Source organism: Cygnus olor, chromosome 5 (genome assembly GCF_009769625.2).
Source record: "Cygnus olor isolate bCygOlo1 chromosome 5, bCygOlo1.pri.v2, whole genome shotgun sequence".
Lineage (NCBI taxonomy): Eukaryota > Metazoa > Chordata > Aves > Anseriformes > Anatidae > Cygnus > Cygnus olor.
Genome location: NC_049173.1, coordinates 55,724,394 through 55,737,375, shown reverse-complemented (window position 1 = coordinate 55,737,375; position 12,982 = coordinate 55,724,394). Strand labels below are relative to the sequence as shown.

General features: G+C 37.5%; 1 long non-coding RNA gene across 1 annotated transcript in view; it reads left to right on the top strand.

Moving 5' to 3' along the window:
- Positions 1-12,982, top strand: part of LOC121071320 — a 375,849-nt gene that overhangs the window by 359,803 nt on the left and 3,064 nt on the right. The gene's annotated exons all lie outside the window — the stretch shown is intronic.

Below are 12,982 nucleotides of genomic sequence, written 5' to 3'. Positions count from 1 at the left end.
TAAATCTTGTGCTACAGATGATTCGTGGTGTCTATAAGAGTAAATTTGTTGTTTGTTAGGAGTTATAACCAAATCTTGCCTGGTTGTCATGTTAACTTTCTGATTAAGATTGAAAATATATATTTTGATGAGTCTGTTTTAGCAGACTTGTTTGTTACAAAGGCATCCTTCTTCCTCTTTCTCTATAATAGGTCTCTAGAGTTTGATGAGCGAAAGACAAAATTATTTCCGTAGGGTCCATGATCAGCTGTAGTCCTACTGTCCTCATTGTTGCATCTGATAATACATCCAGCAATGAATAAGGTGTAAATTCGGTCATCCAAAAAAGTCAGTACTATGTATAGTACAAGAAAATCAGTTGTCACCCAGATAGTGTATTCATGATGATCATAAAAAATGTGATTATAACTTCTTTTTCATCCACATCCATTTACACAGATATTCAAGATACTATGCCTTTAATTCATACCTCTTTTACCTGTAGAGCCCATAGTGAACTTTTAAATTTTTATTTCCTATAGTTTGTATTGCTTTAGAAATTTATGAAGAAATTAAGCTCTATGTTCTGTTTTTGTCAAGGCACGTTGTTCAATTTTTAAGAAATTACCTAAGCTCTACATACAATTGTCCAGCTCTTGGCTGAGCAGTATGCAGAAATATCAACATCTTGCAGTTCCTAAGCATCTTCAGTTGCTCTGTATGTACCCAGTCGCTCTCAGAATCAAGCCTTGGCTATGAAATATAGACTGCCAAGATCTAAGTCATGGAAGTTTGGCCCTTCCATTTATCCTTGTCTAATTTAGAGTTAATAACACTTATCTATTTCACATAACTGCTAAAATGTCTAATTCATGAACTAATCCATCCTTTTGGCTCTTTCAGAAGCCTATGATCATCATCACCATTAGTCTACAGCCTTTTTCATGTTCTATTGTGGGAGATTGAAGTCTTCTCATATGTTTTGGTCTTTTCTGATAAACTCTGGAGAGCTGTAGAGCTTGTTTGCTCAAGGGATCAGTAGGGATGATCCCTATGCAGGGATGTCTCTAAATTCACCAGAGGTCTGAGATGTCCCATAGGATAATGCGAGATAGTTTGATATACTAAGTGAGTAACTCATAATTCTAGTGCTATTTTTATCAGGTCTGAACAATGTTGTGTTTCACCTCCCCAATATCCAACCACAGGTTTTAAAGAGAACATATAGAAAAAGCTAAATGAGTTCAAATATAGTATTTCATTTTTTTTAACAATGAAAATTTTGTCATCGTCAACAACTCTGCCACAGAATACTACTCTAGCTTTTCCCATCAAAAAGGCAAAATATTCAAGAGCAAAAAGCTGTTCTGTTGATGCCTATTATACTTCTTAGCCAGCTCTAATTATTGTGTTCTAGAAATAGGCTGAACTATAACAGGAAAAAGGCCCTCCCAATCTTTCCTTGAATGTAACCTGCAATTCTGGCAAGGCTATAAATTCTGCAACCTAGCATAGGTAAGCTGTCTAGGATAGACAGCAATTGCAGTGGTGTTTTTTGTGATAAACATGTTCTACTGCAAGACACACTAAAATCTAGTGATGGAAAATAATAGGTTTCTGGTTACTAGCATCCCTGTCTGAATTCAAGCTAGAATTCTATAGATGAGAGACTTTGTCTCCCACTACCCATCACCTCACTGTCTCAAAGGAAATCTTTGGGTGAAGAAATGAAGACAGAAATAATAACAGACTTCATTGCTCTGGTCTTAAATATGTCAAGAAATAAGATTGTCAAGAGTATTGAAACAGTAGATTTTCTTTTGCTGGAATATTGTCAGGGCAAATTGTACCATTAGCAACTAATTAACAGTTGAATATTGACAGCTCAGTAAGTGCAACTACTGTGTGACCCATACCTATCATTTTGTAAGGCTGCCTTTTACATGCGGAGTGGGCTAGAGATTAATACTACACTTTTGCAATGTTAGGAGAAAGAAGATACAAACAGGAAAATGCTTCTAGGCTTTATGAGAACTCATTTTAATTTTTTTAAAAGACCTGAAAGAGATGCTTCTTTAAAGAGCAATGTGTATTGATGTATGCAGATGCCAATTCTGTTAAGCCACAGCTTCCTCGGTACAAAAGGGCCGAGATCTACTTGGACTGGTGCTTTGAAGTTAATTCTTTAAAGCACCATAGTTTCAGAAAAAGAGTGAGCATTATTTAGATTCTCAGCGTGCTGGGTTATTATTCATTTTCTTTTGTGCGTGTGTAATTTTATAATATTAGAAAAGGCAAGGAGAATATGTCACAGTATCTCCTTTTTGCTTTTTGCATTGGAGTTGTTTTCCTCACCAGTGGATTTTATGATATATCAGGCAAACAAAAAGACTGGTGCTCTCAAACTTCACTTATACGTGTTGTCCTTATGCAGTGGTCATCACAAACACTGCATTTTGATCTGAAAACTGCTATGGTCTTTTCAAAGAATTTGTAGTACCAGAATAGGAAAGTTTTCCCAATTTGGGCCTAAATTCTCCCCAGAAAAGATATATGTCTTGTTCCATGCAGGACACAGAATACACCCCAGCTGAAACAGTGAACAATGTTTGCTTGCATTTGTGACTATAAGATAGAACAGATGGTGACAACTCAGCTAAATGTGAACAGTCTATCGAAATAACCTAAATTCTTCTGTAGAAAGCGATCTATGCACCATTCTAACAAATTGAAAGTAGCCTTCACTTCATTGAATGAGTTGGAATTGCCTCACGTAGTAAGATATGCTGGGCTTACAGGGTTTTGCAGAGTATAAACGGTTTCATTTTGGTGTCTGTGAATGCTCCAAAGATGGGGAAAATGTCTCACAAGTTAACAAAAAATCCATACCCATTCTATTCTCTGACTCTTTTTGCTGTGGAAAAACTTCTGAGCAGATATCTAACGAGATTAACAGCATTAGCAAAAATGTCATGTGTTCAGTTATCAGCCCAAGGACAGAGAGTTCTTATCAATAGGCTCCAGATCTGCTAAGGAAGGCAGTAGCCCAGATCAAAACAAGCTCCATCAAAAATATTGTTTTCTACTTTTCCTTAATATGTGTTTACACTCAGCATTTTACAAACAGGTTGCCAAATGTCTTTGTGTAGGTATGGCATGAACAATGGAAATAGGCTGTTTGGTATTTGTAGGTCATATGGAAGTTTCAGAGCCTTGGTATCCTACTTCAAAAGCAGGTGAAGTTCTCATTGCTCCCCACAAAGGCCTTGTCCTCTGTAAAAGGCACTTAGACTTTCCCATACAAAGCAAAAAGAAAATTTTGCACACATAACTGGTGTACATAATAAAAAACTCAGTTGCATTGAACAGAGAGGTATTTGAGATAGCCTCTTATAATCCTAAGGAGAGGCTGTGGCTTAAATCGTACCCAGGAAAGGAGGTAAGGCTTTGAGATACAAGGAGTTACCAGGAGGTAACTTGCTGTTGATGTAGCTAAAGCAGCTGGTTTTGTGATAACCTTCAACGTGCCTGCTATTTTCCTGTGATAAATTTGGCAAATGCAAGGTAGTTTATCTGTTTTCATGCTGTTATGCCTCTCTCTGATCAAGGGCATGAACACTTAATTTTTCTGTTATTCCACTGTGACTGTTTCTGTGTCTGTGCCGTTTTATTATCTTGGGCTTCCTTTCCTGCATGCAGTTAGGTGAGTAAGCGGTACCCATCCCTCCTTGAAAATGAGATAGAAGACGGTGTTACCCCTCTCTGTGTGCCAGAATACTCATCTGATGTTTTGATATCCCTTCCTTACCTGGTCAGGAGCAGAGATTTGAACCAATGGGTCCAATACTAAAAGGGAATATCCCAACCATGGCATTACAGGTGATTTTGAGCAGAGAGTCCTTTTCAACATCTTCTATAAAGATGACTCTATTGAGAATTTGATGAAATAGTCACCAGCAACTTACTGTGATGTACAGAGCTACTGAAGTAACTTCTATTTTACCTGCAAATTGCATACAAACAAGGGAAAAATCCTAAGTATTTATTTCATTCCTCTTTAACAAAGAATTGTATATCTATTTCTTCTATCTGGAACTGATAGTTTATAAGATAGAAAGGGAGATGAGGTAGAGAAAGAAAACTATTTTTATTTTTTATTTTTTTGGTCTTAATCCATTTATTCTTTAGAGCATTTTCTTTTCTGGATTTCTTAGGGAGTGCTGACTATTTGTAAAAATAAGGTTTCAAACATGATGTAGAAAACTTTTCTTAAATTACTGCTCAAAAAGGGTAAGAAAGCTGTGTTGGCATATTCAGCTATTTTCTAGTCCCAGATAATTAAACCTTCATTCTGCATGGCTACCAAAGGTCTAACATTACTATTCTTTAAATAATGTATAGCATATTCTTAAAAAACTGCAAGGACGTATATAAATTTTACATGCTGCATTCATTTAGTCTGTTAAGTTGCGTTTAGCTTTGGTTAACAGCTGAAGTATATAGCACTTTGCATGTTTTTAAAGACTATAATGAATCTAATATTCTTCCTCTTGACACTTTTGACTCTGAGTTAAATGGAAGCAGGAGAAAGCCCAGATAAGGAGTCGTTTCTTTAGTACTGTGTGTTTAGAAAAGGGTGAAATTCCTTCCAGTATTGGCATTTGTACTTGGTCTGTGCATACAATGACAGGTACCTGTTAACAACCTTTGTCTGAGACTAAACAGATATAAAAGACAACATTCATATATTTTATATCTCTCTCTATGTGTGTGTATGTTTGTGTGTGTAAACAAAATTATCTTCAGGCTCTTTCTTTTCATTGAATACTAAAATGACTCTTGCTCTACTGATAAGGTAAAATGCTGTTTTAAAAATCACATGCAGAGGTTCTGATAAGGATATCATCTCAAGAATAAACATACCTCTTTGGACATTGGATTTAATAGACATAAGGAAAACATCAGCTTGCTAGCCTGTAGCACATTCTAAGTCTGCATAAAGAAAAGGAAACTTAACTTATCATATTTGCAGTTTCTTGATTTAAAAAACAACAACAACAAACAAACAAAATGCAACATGAAATGTAACACATTTCCTTGTAACAAGTCCTTTCACTTTCTTCACTTACAAGGAAAGGAAACCCTACTGACTAGTGTGATTTGTTGTAAATGCCATTTTGGCATTTGAAGAGCACTTCTATAGATATTTCAGACAGATTCCCCTGGAAACCCACCAATTTGTGTTTTTTGAAGAAATGCAAGCATAGAAACAAGAGCACCTTTTTGTTTTGGTGCAGTTAAACATGCAGCTTTGTGTGTAACAATAGGGAAAGGATGTTAACATGAATGAGAACCGAGAGGAGAAATGCAATAAAAATGGAAATTAAATAAAAACAAGATTAGATCTATTTAATAAATGCAAAGCCTGGGTTCCTTCAATCCCAGGAGCCAATGTAGGGCTAAAGAAAGGCAAGTCCTTAAATTATTCATGGATGCACATCAGCAGCAAACAATTACTGCCTTTGGTTATAAGATTTCAGTTGGCATTGAACACTTAAACCAGATGTCTTTTTCAAAAAGAATCTGTGTAACTTTGACAAGACATTAGCACCTATCTGCAATTATCTCCCTATTGGATCCAAGATGTCATCCAGGAGAACATTTGTATGATAGTTGTGATCAAAATAAAATACTGGGAGTTATAGTTTTGTTTATGTGAAATAGCGGTCCCTATACACATATGCCTCCTCGTTGCTATGGTTTAATCATAATTTTATTGCAACAAGATTCAACGAGGAATCATTTCAGGAGAAAACTCCATTTGTCACTCCCTACTGTGGAGGTCTGATTCAATCTTTTCTCTTATAAACTGGATAATTTTAAAAAAGGCCAATGATTCAGACTTCTCAGAAGAACATGTAAGTATCTTTAAATTGCCACAAAGACTATTCCGTAAATACATGAAGGGAGAGTAAAACAAAAAATCTCTCAACTTATTGAGAGTGATAACAAAAGAAATTAGGTTCAGTCATTTAAACTCTCCAGTATGTTTTCCAAAGTATTCACAGGAGATTTGAATTTCTTCGTATCTTGAAGTAGATTATCTGTCTCTCTAAGCTTTTGTTTCCACCCTTTGTTTTCTTTATATCCAATTTTAGCATGCTTTGACAGTGCTTTTCAAATAAAAATGTAAAACATTGGATTAATGAATTAGATGAGATATTCAGCTCCTGCCTGTTGTGAGTTTAAACTTCATTGGGAAAGCAAACTTAGAGATATCTTCATGAGGTTTATACAGAATCATGCATCCTGTTCTGTACAGCCCAGTGGGCAAAGTCTGCCATGTGATACGAGCAAGGTATTCACAAAGGCATCTCTCATTTAAGATTTCAGCAGTGACAGGAGTACGCTTTCCTGGACAAGGTCAGAAATAGCTTGTACTGTCAGTTAAATGACACCCAAAACAGGCTAGGTATGTCAGAGGGAGGTTATTCCTGGTTCTCATGGAACCCTTTGTGGAGGTTTTTATGGAAGTTTAATTAATACCCCTGGTAAGCACAGGACCTGTCAAAGGTCATTTGAAATATTTACTTTTGTTAGCAACTATATTGCAAAGGATGCATGTTCAATACATTCTGCCTGAACTATTTCAGAAAAATGTTGTTTGGGCTTTGGGGATAGACTGCTGGCTCATTAAGGTTAACTAAAAGGGAGGGCCTGGTTCTCCTGGAGACTGAGGCAAAAGAATGGATTGTTTCCCTCCAGTCCAAAATAACAGATTTTTAGAGCTGGGAAATTTGAACCTACTGTATTAACAAGCATAGTCCAGGAATTTGATTAGTAAGCTATTATTTAAAAAGCCAACAAATTACAACTAATTCAACACACAATATGGATCAAAAGTTATTTCAAGTAAAAAAAAAATAATAATAATCTATGAACTTGAGAAGACTGATGGGCTGCAAAAGGTGGTGCCACAGTAATAAATACTTAAGGCTTTCAGTGCATTCATGTCTATGACACCTCAGTGTCTGACAGCAGCTGGGAGTGAAACATAAAGGTTAAAACTGGGCTCCCCGAGAAAAAATTGTAGTTAATGGATCTGGAATCCCACTTCTCAGAGAATGAAAGACTATTGGATTAGCACATTCAAATGAGGGTATGCAATAGTATTATACCTGCCCCAGGAAGTCTACACGCCCAGCTAACCAGGTAATCAAACACAGCTTATAGCCCGTATTCTTTCTGCCTCAAGCTGTTATCCGTTGCCTTGGAGAGAATCAGCACAAAGATTGTTTCCTCCTGTAAGGACTTCGCAAGTACATCCTCTCTGCAGCTTGTTTCTACCTCTGTGCTCTGGCACAACAAAGGTGAAAGCACTATTTGGTCCTTCATTTTTCTTATGGAGCATATCCTTTCGAACAATAACTGAGCCTCCAAGAAAGGAACACTTTGCATTTGTAATATCAATCTGGAGAGGGAAAGAAAAGCAATAAATTAAATCCTCCTCTTCTCCAGCAAAGAATACTGCTTTTGTCTTACTGAACATCCTTTAACATTCAGATACGCTGCAGCAGCACTCAGCTATGCCAAACATCTACTCAAAGGGAATTCCTTTTGATTTTCCTTTTTATTCCATACCTCATAAAATGTTCCAAGACAGCGATCATTATCTAAATGATTATTCAGCTGGATAGTCCAGCCATTATCTTAATTGTTCATCCAACCTTGCTCCAGTTCTTCAACCAGTACTGCTTATTTCAAAACTCTGTTTTCAGCTCCTGGGTGGAAATAAAAAGATTTAATCTTGGGGTAGAAACAACGAAGGAAAAATCTTATATGAAGTATTTTAATGGATATTGAAAAGAGTGGAGAGAATAGGGAGGAGCAGACAATGTGGATATTAGTAAACATCTTCAATCAATTTTAACACTGAATGAACAGATACTGGAGGCTGCTGACATGTCTGCATATTATCAAGTTCAGAAACATTCATCTGAGATCTTTAACTGTTGTAGGAAAGGATGTTTCTTTTCTATAAGTGTACTCTATATATTTGATTGTGGTTATTGCTGATGGTTTTAAATGCATCTTTTAGGAAAGGATCATCTATTAAAAAGGCTGTAGCACTCCTGGCAACATTTTAGTTGTGAGTTAGCTGCATAGATTAATTAAAAATCCGTCTGCAAGCACATCTGCACCAATCCGTAGAAAATCAAATTTGGAACAAATGAAAATCTAGGCAGAGACTGGACAATCTGCAGAAAGCTGGGACCATTAGGATTAGCTGATTAACAAATGTTGCTACTGTAACTATTTCTTATGAGGAAGTTAGGCATATTGTTGCTCATCATGCACAATATGCCAAAGGTACTACATTATTTTAAATGTTGCCCTATATGCTGTTCCAGTTTATAGACTGCCTTTGGGAAGGGGCACAGGGGAGGTGACAGCAGCTTGAAGATCTCCTGAGAGTGTAATGTGGTGGTTACAGGACAGAGCTGTAGCCCCAGGCCACTTCATTCTCACTGGTGAAGTGGACCCAGAAGCAGGGGTGTCTGGAGCAGCCTCACACCAACTGTATGACCCCTTAGGAAGCCAAGAGAGGTCAGGGAATTTGAGGCTGTTTTCTCTTACATCAGGTGATGGTTTACTCTTGAATAAGGAATACTTGTGGGGAGAATGAAATCAACTCTGCATCCCAATCAAGTCACAGGCTGGGTGCTGAGCCAAGCATGAGGTCTATGACCAAACCACCCTATTAACAAGTGGGACAATTGCCAAGCTACCTTAATTATAATGCTCATGCAATTTTGGCATTGAAGTCTGTGCAAACAGTTTGCAAAATTGCTGTGGAGCACAGAACATTATTTTGCTTATGTGATTCTATTTCTCTTCCTGGTTTATTTCAAGGATTTAACTGGCCAAAAATTGGGGTGTGACAAGCAAAATAACAGTGGTGACAGTGCGAATGAATCCTACGGGTCCCAGTAACAGGCTTAGAGATGCCATACACGTTGTCCCAGAGGTGTACTCTTACTTTCTCAGAAATTTGTCCAGGCAAAAAAAAAAAAAAAAAAAAAAAGAGATAGAAAAGATTAACTTAGTGATGTAACTAATCCTTCAGATTGCTTGGCAGCTCCCAGGAGAGAGTAGTTTTAACTGAGGATTGGAGAGAAACGCCATTCCCTATACCCAGATCAGCTGCTCCATTGAACTGGACCTATGCAACAAGCCCATTAGGTTTGGGCTGCAAAATGTGCTTGATGCACCGTTGTTACCAAGTAGCATTGCTGTGTGTGGGTGCTAAGTCTAGTGCTTGGCGACTTATCATGCACGTGCTTAGCAGTGGTGATGCACATGTGCAGGCTTGGAAACACTGCGATTTGTGCCTGTATTTCTATCCAAGGTCTGACAAACGAAAAAACAGAACGGTGCAGATAAGTGGTTATGCACCCCAGCACCACAGGAAAACATCAATCTGGAGACAATTTACTCTTTAGTAAAGGAAGATTGCCTCTAAAATGGTGCAGTCTCATTTCTTCACCCCTTTTCCCAACTCACACTTGAGTTTCTGAACAACTCTATAGAAAATGATGACTTGAAAGAGGGTGGCATCTATGCATAACATTTTGTCATTTTCTCTAATTTTCTGTATGTACTTTTCTAATCACTGCCAATGCTGTCTTCAAGTCTCAGTTGCTCTATTTTTTGTCTAAGCCTACACAAACTATTTCTATGGTAGGCTTCTGTTCATTTTCCCATTATTTCTCAGCTAAAACTTTCCAATTATTTTGTCTTTAGTTAAAAGAGTTTGCTGCTTCAAATTCACCCTGGGCAGCTTCATTATTTTCCTTTCCAGCTATCTATCCTGTGTCAATTACAGGTCCATTTCTGCTATGTTACCAAAGCAATGATACTCCAGTTTTCTAATATAGTGATAATGACATTTGGCTCATTTTTTTTTTTTCATAATTGTGCATGGATTTCAATCTAATATCTGAAATTCATTTGTATTTTAAATGTGGTGAAGTAGAAATGTAGTGATCTTTTAAATGGGTGGGGGATGTGAATACAGGCGCCATTGCCACCCTGTTAACTTTGCATTCTGGAAGAGCTACTGTAAAAACTGCTCAGTACAACTGCCTGATTTTTATTGATAAATGTACCTACTTGGTGGCATTCCTAAGGCACTTGACACCACTGAACCAAACAGTTGACCTTGAAGTAAGAGTACCGCATCTCATTACAGGGAGAATACTGAGAATAAACACCTATCTCATAGGTGCCTATTTCTTACATTATTATGTAATCCTTTACATTTCCAGTGCATAAGTAATCATTAGAAGCACATCTGAACCAAAATAACAAATTCAGATATTTTGGAGATACTTAGGTCTGGACCTGAAAACAATATTTGCTTGTAGTAATTACCTCACTGATGAGTTAAACCTGAAGTTCAGCCCTAATTTACGCGAAACATAGAATTTTATTTATTTATTTATTTTTACTCTGGAACCCAAAGTAAGGTCACTGTTGTGACTCCCCTTGTCATTTTCATTGTGAGATGCTGGATGCGGTCGGATGAACCATGCTGACTCATTCCTAGGTCTGTGTGATGTATTGTAACTAAATTCACGTTTTTCTGTAAGAGACATTTATGGTGGCTAACAGGGTAGAGCAAAGCAGCGTCTTTGGGAAAGGGGGACTTGGAGAGAGACCCAGACTGTGTTCCACAAGTGCAGAAGCTTTCCCATGAACAGTAAGACAGAGGCATCCCAGTCATGGAAGATGCAGCTCTTGTGGATAGATGTGACTTCCAGCTGCAGGATTTGTAAGCTACGGGATGGGGAGTGGGGCGAGGGAGTTGGAAGTCTGTATGAACTGAGCATTTAAAACATTACATTTTGTTATTATTATTATTATTTAAAAATTCAGAGATTACCTAAAAATGCTACCAACACCTAATGTAAAGGCTGAGCATTTTTTCCTGTAAGTTATAGCTGTTTCTTCAACCTTCAGAAGGATAGATGAGCTATACTGTAACTCCTGTGCTATCAGTGCTATATTAAGGTAGCACGAAGTTGTTGCAGGTGGCTGCTCTGTTTGCAGTTTGCTTCAGAGATCCTGTCTGGAACAAGCAGTGTTCAAAAGGGAGCTTATCCTAAGTGAAAGGAAAAACAAATTAAGGGAAAAGAGGTGCATCTCAGACCTTGTGACCCTGTTGTGCTGATAAATGCCTAAAGCAGGAGAAGTACGGCCTTCAGTTTTCCTTGATGGCTCAAGCAGGTCTGACAATGCCAATTCCTCTCTGTCAGAAATTTCAAAACTTGCTTTGAGAGCATAATAACTTTATCTACAGCCCATGAAACCACAGAGGGGGCTTTGTTTCAAGCTGTTAGAGGTTTGGATTTGTACTAAAATACAAACAGGCCTTTGGTGGTGCATGCTGTTTGTAATGTACTGTGTGTTCTGCTGCTATTTAGTATGTGACAATTTTCAGATAATTGGAAAACACCAGCCAATCTGCAAATTAAATTTCAATGAAGTATAAATTATAACAGGTCCTGCCTGCCTCGCACCTCTTTGCTTCCTCTACAACATCTCTCTGTGAAATGATACATTCCAGCAGTATGTATTACTACTCAGGGCGAAATTTCAGTACTGCCAAACTGAGCTGATTAGGAGACAAGGTCTTTTACTTTTTTTTTTTTTTTTTTTTTTTTCAGTTCTTGTTTTTTATCTTCACTGAGTTGTATTAGTCACTGAATGCATCTGGCAGGGTCTGTTGTTTAGCTTAATAAAATAAATAGTTTACTAGCATGCATCAGTTTTGTGCTTCGTACAAGCTGCTGCTGTTAATTTACATCAGGAAACAGTTTTGCTTCACAAATGTAAGATAAGAGAAAGTCATTGCTCAAAGTCATTGCATCCTATGTTGTGATGCAATAACCAACAAAACAGTCATGTTAAGAACTATCTAAGTAATAGTGAGCTCTCTGGAAAATAAGGAATTTCTTTTAAGTATTATTATCCTTTTGATATGAGTGACTAATGGGAGGATGCTTTATTTTGATTAAACGTAGCAAGTGGTGATAGCGTTAGACATCTTTGATGAATTATTATTCAGTCACAAGGACGGGCCGTTTCAAATGTGAGAGGGATACAACAACAGCTGTCTGCTCATGGCTGCAAACCTCTTCTCCAGCCAGACCACCAACCTTAAGGGTGGTTGTTGATTCTCTTGGGGGTGGTTATAGATACATACACTTGTATCTACGTGCTCACAATCTTCTGAACGTGTTGAAGCTTTGCCTACCAACAGTCTTTCTGCTGATGATTCACTGACTCCCTCCTCTCTCTCTTTTTTGCTGCAAATCAGTTTCAAGAAGGCTTAGCTCAGAATTTACCAAAGTTGCTATTATTATTTTAAATGGTCAGCAAGAGATAACTAGCCCATACTGAAAGAATGTCTCACTGAGAAACTTGGAATAATTTAGAGTTTAAGACTACATCCTTACTTGTATCCGGGGGCATTTGCATTTGAATAATGCCAATTAAAAGTGCCCTTAGAAACTGCTGAAATAAGAGTAATTTCTGGGGCCTGCCTTGCTTTCTAATTACAACTTGCTCAGAAGTTATACTTCCATGGCACTCAGCATTAACAGAAGTTAGAAATGGCACACACTTCTGAGATGACTTTCACTAAGTATTTCCTCTGTCTTGCACTGAATTTCTCATGTTTCCATAAGTCTGTGTTTGACTGTTCAGTCAATGGGCTGCCAACATTTCCTCTGGGAATTAATTCTATATAGTGATACATTTTTTTTTGTCAGGTTTTCTGCTATGAAACCAACCACGTCACTATTTTTAACATCATTCAGTAGTTTGTAAAATTCGTTCTCTGATGTTTGAATCCTTAGCTGCTGATGTCACATTTATTCCATTTTATCATTTAATAACTCCTGGCTCCCAACAAACTATTCAAAGGGTAGCAAAAACT